Source organism: Tinamus guttatus, unplaced genomic scaffold (genome assembly GCF_059628265.1).
Source record: "Tinamus guttatus ecotype Peru unplaced genomic scaffold, ASM5962826v1 Tinamus_guttatus_pri_ptg000394l, whole genome shotgun sequence".
Taxonomy (NCBI): domain Eukaryota; kingdom Metazoa; phylum Chordata; class Aves; order Tinamiformes; family Tinamidae; genus Tinamus; species Tinamus guttatus.
In genome coordinates, this window is record NW_028288928.1 from 546,902 (window position 1) to 555,197 (window position 8,296).

Below are 8,296 nucleotides of genomic sequence, written 5' to 3' on the forward strand. Positions count from 1 at the left end.
GTAACCTCAGGTTCCCCTATACTCTGTTTTGCTTCTGCTCAGTAGTAGAAATGACGTTGTTAGTGCCAACGGTCCCTACATTTAACAGATACCAAGCTGTGAACTCTTTTGGACTCCAAGCGATTCAGGACACATCCACCAGTGGAAGCGCTTGCATCGCTACTACTGAGCCAAGCCAAGTGGAAATTAGGAGTTTAATTCCCCTTGTGGATTCAGCTTAGGATTGTCAGTTTACCATTTTTATTCTCATCCTTACAAACTAGGCCACATCCTAGTTGCCTTCATCTTAAACATCATCCTCATTGGAGAAAGATTTCCAAGATGAGATTGTGCCACTTGTGCCACTGACTCGTGCTTTCTGTTTTTAAACTACTCATCTTAAAACTACTGGTTTACTCATCACTGGCAAAGCACTCGTGTAAAGACTGGCAATTAACTGCTCCGATCCAGCTAATTCAGGGTTAAATCAACAATCACAGTACAGTTAAGGGCAGAAAGCAAATTTAGAAGGAAAAAGCAAAAAAACAACAAAAATAGGATGTGACAAGTGCTTATTTACGTAGTCATTTTTGAGGAGGTGAGCTGCACTTTAATACATAAATGCATTGTACCGTCAGTGAAACCTTCCTCCTGAATAGCTAATAAGTTATACTTAAGTGCTTTCACCAACGAACTGATTTACTTTAGTTATTATGAAATCATTTTTATTATTCTTCTGTCCAAAAAAAATGTTGGAGGTAGCTAAAACGATTGTGGTGCACCTCCTGCAAGTTTATGAATTATTGAAGACTTCAGGTAAAGTGGTCGGACTGAGAATAAGATGGATGGGAAAAGTACATTTTCACCATCACTGAGAAGATTGCTTGAAGGGAAGGCAGGAGTCCCAGAAACATCTGCAGGTTTGTGTTCTTAATGAAGACGGTGGGAGGAAAAGACCTAAACTGACCCACTACAGCGTGAAATACTTAATTGTGCAATATCAACATATGGAAATTACAATTCAGCATGTAAGCAACGTGCAGATATTGCTCTGTGGCACAGCACCCGGATTTCAAGCTTATTCTCTCAGGTATTTAAGGCCCCCGTTAAAACGATATCTATGTATTGTTGAGAGCAATATCGGCTAGTGGTTAAATAATATATACTAAAACCAGGAGAAATAAAAGCTTGCAAAGGGCTTCTTTTCTTCTTTTCTTTTTTTCTATTTTCTCCTTTCTTTTCTCTTTTCTTTTCTCCAAATGGGAATCCCACTGCTTCTTCTCCAGCTGTGACTAAAGAAAATCTAACCCAGAATCTTGTATCCACCTATTTAAATTGGGAAACCTGAACTGCTGTCAGGAACCTAAGCACTCCGATCTTTAAACCTCTCTTAGTTGATCAATTTGTCCCCTACAGCAATTTATACTGCAGTAATTCCCACTGACGCCAGTGAGGGAAGCACTAAACAATTACGAGCTGGCCTGCTGCTGAACTCCGCTAACGAGGTGCCCACGATTCCAGGAGATATTTCTGTCTGTTTAGGCCACTGTTAGTTTTACAAGCCAAATTGTCTTGCTCTCAGCCCAGTGGAGACTACCAAGCTTCCCGTCACCTGATGCGAAGAACAGACGACTTGAGCAGACTGATGACACCACGACTGGACTCTCAGTGCTCTGGAGCACTGGCTCTACGCCAGCAGCATAAAACTGTACTAAAATATCAAGCTCCAGTTCCTGCACAGCTCTCTGAACATTTGAGCTTATTTTAACTATGGCTCTAAGGTCATCTGAGGCCGCAAACATTATACCTCATAAAAAGCAGGCATTATGGAATGCAAAACAACTATTACAGGTTGTACCTCTACCATCTGTCTTTGCCACTGGACTTCATAGGATAGGATGACGCAGGCGAGAAGGGACCTCAGGAGGTCTCTAGGCCAACCTTCTGGCCAAAGCAGGGTCAGCTGTGAGGTCCGACCAGGATGCTTAAGGAATTTATCCATTCTCAGGCCTTGAAAACATGAAGGATGAAGACCGCACAACCTCCCTCGGACACCAGTTTCATCTCTGCGTTGTCCTCATGGAGAGGAAGCTTTTTCCCAGTGTCCACCCTGAATTTATTTCAGTCTTTGCCCACTGCCTCTCATCCTCCCGCCAAGAACCACTGTAAAAACTTGGCTCCACCTTCTCGGTCTCCTCTCGGTAGGTGCTGGGTGGCTGCTGTGAGGTCCCCCTAAAGCCCTCTCTTCTCCACAGTGAACAAGGCCTCACGGGGCTAGTGCTCCCATCCCCACCAACCTGGTGTCCCTGGTTGAACCCCTGCCAGCTTGTCAGTGTCAGGATCTAGACGTGGTCTAACAAGTGCCAAGCAGAACGAGAAAGTCCTGTCCCTCAACCATCTGGTTAACACAGTGCAGGAGGCTGTTGGCCACTTTTGCTCCTGGTTCATGTTCTTGCTGCCCTCCCCGATCCCTTTCAGCAGGGCTGCTTCCCAGCCCAGCAATCCCCAGTCTCCACCATTGCAGTTTCTTCTTTCCCTGGTGCAGGCCTCTGCCTTTGCCCGAGATGAATTTCAGGCTGTCCTCGAGGCTGCCCAGGTGTCACTGAACAGCAGTGACGTCCTCGATCGTATTAACCGGTGTGTACAGTTTGGTGTCACCTGCAGACTTCATGCAGTCAGTCTCCTCCTCGCAGTCACAAATGAGGATCTTCAGCAGGAGAGGCCCCAGAACAGAACCCTGCTACTCCACTTACTACCAGTCTCCTCATAGCACAACCCCATAACCTTATGATCCTGATCACCCAGCTTTTTACTCATCGAATTGTCTAATAAATTTTACTTAAGATTTTCTTAAACTGCATTCCCTGAACTGGTCAGAATAACCATCTTTGCACTATAAACTGTTCACTCCCCTACTAGGATGTGAGGAACAACCAAGGCACCCACATCAATTCCCTTGATCAGGAGAAATCACTACACCCAGAACCAGGCTTTATACAAAGTCTAAATAATACAGCCACTTTGGAGAGGAATCTTTCCACTGATTAGATCTACAGCTTTTTACATTATTACATCAGATAGCTGCTATATTTAAAAAAGAAAAAAAAAACAACTAATTAACCTCTGTATGGTTAGTATATAAATAAGGACACTATAATAGCACAGTAGGGGTGTTTTAATGTCATATGAAGCTGTATAGCAATTATTCTGTGTACCACTACTAACACTTGAAAAATCTTAACAATATTAATCAGATGCTACTATTGTCAAAGTAACATTCCTCATTCTAAAAACAGCTTCGCGATTCCCTAGTATTATGGGAAATAAGATCATTGCTGCCTTGGCTAATAATTCTAGTTATCCATAGCAAAGGTGTTTCTCACTCTGTGGTTCACAGATCACTAACAGTCAATAAGACAACCGGCAATATGAAACCCCCTTCTACCTCTTTAGAGCCCCAAGTTAAGGGAAAACTTGTAACTTGTAAAACAATCAAGTAAAGTTAACACAAATGAATACAAAAAAAGTATTTTAAGTATTAAATGTATTTTAAATATATCTACAATTTTAAATCTATTACAAATAGAAAAAAAAAATGTTAGGCAACACTATCAAAGGCAGCTCTATGTCCCCCTTCCCCTCCACACCCCATGCAAATATGAAACGTCCCTCACTTGAAAAAGTTTGGAAAAATGCATCTGTAGAGGTACAGGTTTGTGCAAGCACAACAGGCTGACAGCAGTGCTTACAATTTCTATAAAAAATAAGTATTTGTAGTTCTAACTATATCACATATACCTATACCAGAGAAAAACTGTGTGTAAAGAAACAGAATCCACAGTGTAAACGGGGGTGCGGGGGGGGAGTTTTCAATAGTGCTTCCTAACAAATTAATTCTAATAGCTAAATGAAGACTTAGAACATCGGCATTATTTTTTCCTATCTTTGAAAGGGTGAGACACATGCAAGAAACTGCATGAACTCACCAAAAGGATTTTTTCCCCTTAAATTCTAATGATCCGAGAAGGAAAATTGATATTGATTCAAAAATGCAAGGAAAAGAGTTATTAAAAAAGTGAATTCTACTACATACAAAATATTCCTTACAGGATCTTAGTCATGTGTATGCCTATATATATATATATAATTTGCATTTTTTTTTTGCAAATTTTGTGCATTTTTAAGGATGTCTATATAAACACACACAGGTTTTGTACAAACGCACACACACATTCTATTCCACAACAGCAGAGCTGAAATGACAAAGCTCAGCATCTCAAGACTGTGCTGACAACACCGCTGGTTGTTCACAGACAAGTATGTCAAAAGCTGCTGTTGATGACCCAAGAACATTAATTTAATCTCTGTTCAAACTAAGAGTGCCAAAGGCTGCAGCTGGCACTTTGGTGCCAGTCTACTGTGCTGCTCAGACAGGCAAAAACTGAAGAGAAAAATATTACAGAAGAGATGACCTATAGAAAAGTGATCTTAAAGAAATTATTAATGGTTTTGATCATGACCTTTCTGTTAAGTTGTTTTGATTCCACTTAATGTTTTAAACGCTCTGAAAAGCGGAGACTGAAAGTTAATCCTTTGGCCCTTGATCTCACACTCCATTACAACTCTTCCACTCTCCAGAAAGGCTCAAGTTCAGCAAGAAGTGGTGGAAGTGCCATTCCCTCCTCATCCCCGTGTAATCACCAGCCACCCTCGGGCACTCTGACAGTGATAAGGATTTTCACATCAAGGCTGAAGAGGTATTGAACACTAGCATGCATCAGGCTCACCATAAGCATAGCTACTGAATCAAGGGGTCCAGTGAACTCAGACACCAGACACCTAATTTGTGGATTAGTGGTTACAATGTCAAGCTGAGTAAAGGCAGAAAGAAGCATTTTTGCATATATGATGAAGCAGAAATTTAAGCATATAAGAGACTAAATGTTCCTTAGGAGATCAGGTAAAGATTTTGTCTAAGATTTTTACCCTTGTGTTCATGTGTTTCAAGTCTACCCGAGCCCCCTTCTAGGCCAGCAAGTGTTTTGCAGCTTGCACTCAGGTGAACAGACTCATCTGGTCATTCAGGCTTAAGCCTCCAGCTGCACAGACAGGTGCAGAGGAAAGAATCAAATTGCAGGGAAAATTCTCACAGAAAAAATAGACAGAAGAGGTGGTTGTTTTATTAAATAAGCCTGGAATTGCCCACAGCAATGCCAAATGAATGCATTCCAGTCCTGTCTGAGAGCGTACCTAGGCTTGGTTAGCATGCAAGTACAAAACTATTTGGGAATTCCTGACCTCAGAAGTTATAGATGAACACTTAGTGGATATTAAAGCACACTCAAAAAAGGAAAAAAATAAAGATAAAAAAAACCCGTTCCCTTGTTGCTGGTGTGATGGATGGAGAGAAATTGCACCAGAATAAATCAACCTTTATGCAGCCTTCCTACATAGAGCACTTTTGCATCTGGTGAGTAAAGAAAGTAGTCTCATGAGGATGAATACAGTTAGACTCATAGGGTATGCTACTAAAAATACAAAACAAAAGTCTGCTCTTCACAGTCCAGTTGAGCACAGAAACACCAAATTTGTGCGCTGTTCTGCAAGGCAGTCAATACAAACATTCTCCAAAGACACTCTTCAGCCTGCACACCTTACAGTCAGTAACTGGGAACAACTAAAATGAACAGTACTTACAGGATTTGCTTGATTACATATTTGCTTTCACTATCCTATCTTCATCCTTCCAAATATCATTTAATATGTGAAACAACAGCTTTGCCAGCAACATATTAGAGTTCCTTCCAAAGACATACATAAATGTGCTATTGCGTGTGTGATGTAAAGTTCTGCATGTACAAATGTGATCCTTTCATGACCAATCTTCATTAGCTCCTCTCATTTTATGAGATTTCCAGACCTAGTAGCGGCCGAAGTTCATTTGTCAGAGCAGATCAGCATCACAATTCTGATCTGGAAAGAGGAAGAAAGCATAACTAGAACTTGGATTTATTATTTTTTTTTAATTAAGAAGGATAATCTGTCACAACTAAACAGTGTTTCTTCAAAATAATCAGATATTAAATAATCAGATCAGGAAGAAATCAAATCAATACTACAACAAAAACTACTTTCTAAAAGGCATGGAAAGTTCATTCTTAGAACAGAATAAGATTAACTCTCTTTAATGTATTACTTTCAGAGGACATGTCAGAATAGCATTTTTATACATTCATTTACTCAGTCACAAGGACATGCGATCGTGTGAACAGCTAGTCAGTTCAAAATTACAAGGAACATTTTTGTTACCTTTGTTTCTGAGCTACATCGTTTCTAAGTAATGATCCACATCACTTACACAATCCAGCCATGAATACAAGGAATTCGTTGCATAGGAATAGTCTGTTATCTTTACATTACGCAGTCTCTTCTATTAGAGCAGCAACTAAACAGCAGAACTGCAGTACACACATAGTGCATACCCATTCTGCCAGCAGGTTTTTCCCTGTGGCCTTTGTTGATTTATCCAGTCAAGATGTGTCACCCAACTCTCAAATGTCAAGAAGGCCTACAGAATCATGGGGTGGTTGAGGTTGGAAGGGACCGCTAGAGATCATCTAGTCTAACACTCTGCTCCAGCAGGGACACCCAGAGCATGTGGCACAGGGTGGCATCCAGGCGGGTTTAGAAGATCTCCAGAGAAGGAGACTCCACAGCCTCCCTGAGCAGCCTGTTCCAGGGCTCTGGCACCCTCACAGGAAAGAAGTTCTTCCTCACACAGAGATGGAACTTCCTGTGTTTCAACGTGTACCCATTACACCTCTTGTCCTGTCACTGGCCACTATCAAGAAGAGTCTGGCCCCATCCTCCTCACATTCACCCCTCAGGTACTTGTATTTAAACTATTAAAACTTCTCATTTTATTTCCAGGTTAATTAAACTTTCTCCATAATTTCCTCTTTAATGGAGTAAGGAAACTTTAATAATAAAGTCATATAATTTCCTCCTTCCAAGGTAAAAATCTGTAAGTTTCCAGACATCTGCCCCCGGATGGTCAAGCACATACATGTCCCAGGGAGTAATATGTGGTTTGATACTTATTTAATCATCCAGAATTCTAGGTAAATAACACAGGAAAATAAGCTATTTAACTTTCTACCTATAGCTCTTCAAAAAGTTATTTGTTGTACCTAAAATGCCACTATTTTGACTGGATACTAGGAAGTTTTCTCATCTTACCCAGAATATACTAGACTGATGTCTCATTGAGTTAACTCATCTGCAACCAGGTTCCTGGTTGGAATTTGCAGGAGCCGGTGCATCAAATGCCATACAGACACAACTGCAAGAGATGCACAGCTTCAGTATTCCCAGTATTCCCAGAACTAGGCTGCTGCATAAGGAGGCAGGTATGATGCTTTAGGGCATGGGGCATAGTGTAAAGAAAGGACAATAAGTCTACACACAGCAATAACCAAAGTAACTATCAGCAGGGGTCCAGACACGTTTGCTCCCTGCTGTATCAAGCTTATGTCAGGCTGACAAGACTAGAATGATCTAGAAATCAACATTCTACAAAACATATTTATCTGACCCCATGCCATGTGGACCTACCTTCTTCATTTCTACAGCCATGAAAATCCCTGTACTTCTACAGAGTGATCCTACTCAATGACTTCAAGGAAAACAAAAACATGTTCCACATAATTACTTGACAATTCCAGAGATCTAGGCAAAAAAATCAAGATTCTTCCTCTGAGTCCCATATACAGAGCTAACAGAAATTAGTGAAACTACAGGCTTCAGTCATTTTAGTTCCACGTTGCACCTCCACAACCACACCATGAACAAACCCCGCCATTTCACAAATGAACATTCCAATGTAGCCGATGCTGAAATTTCACCATAGGGTTCTGCCCTACTTCTTTTGACTCACCGAGTTTCTGGCAACAGTCAAGCCTTCATCTATGAATGAAAAGCCTATAAATCAGGCTATTAAATTTTCAGTTTTTAAATATTCCAAAAGTTACATGAAAGGACAACCTACTGCTTAAAAAAAATAAAAACCACATACACACAACTTAGTAACAATGCACTAAAACTGACACATCACATTTAAAATATTTCATTTACTTTTACGTAGTTTTTAATTTTTGATCATGACAATAAATAAAAACAGTGCCTGCAGTTTTCAGCAGCTGTGCAGAACAAGCAGATAGGAAAGCTGTTGCACTATGCATCCACTGGATCTTCCACAGTAAGATGGGTAAAAAGCTGTTTCTTTTTTTTTTTTTGATTTTTATTATTATTTTTTTAA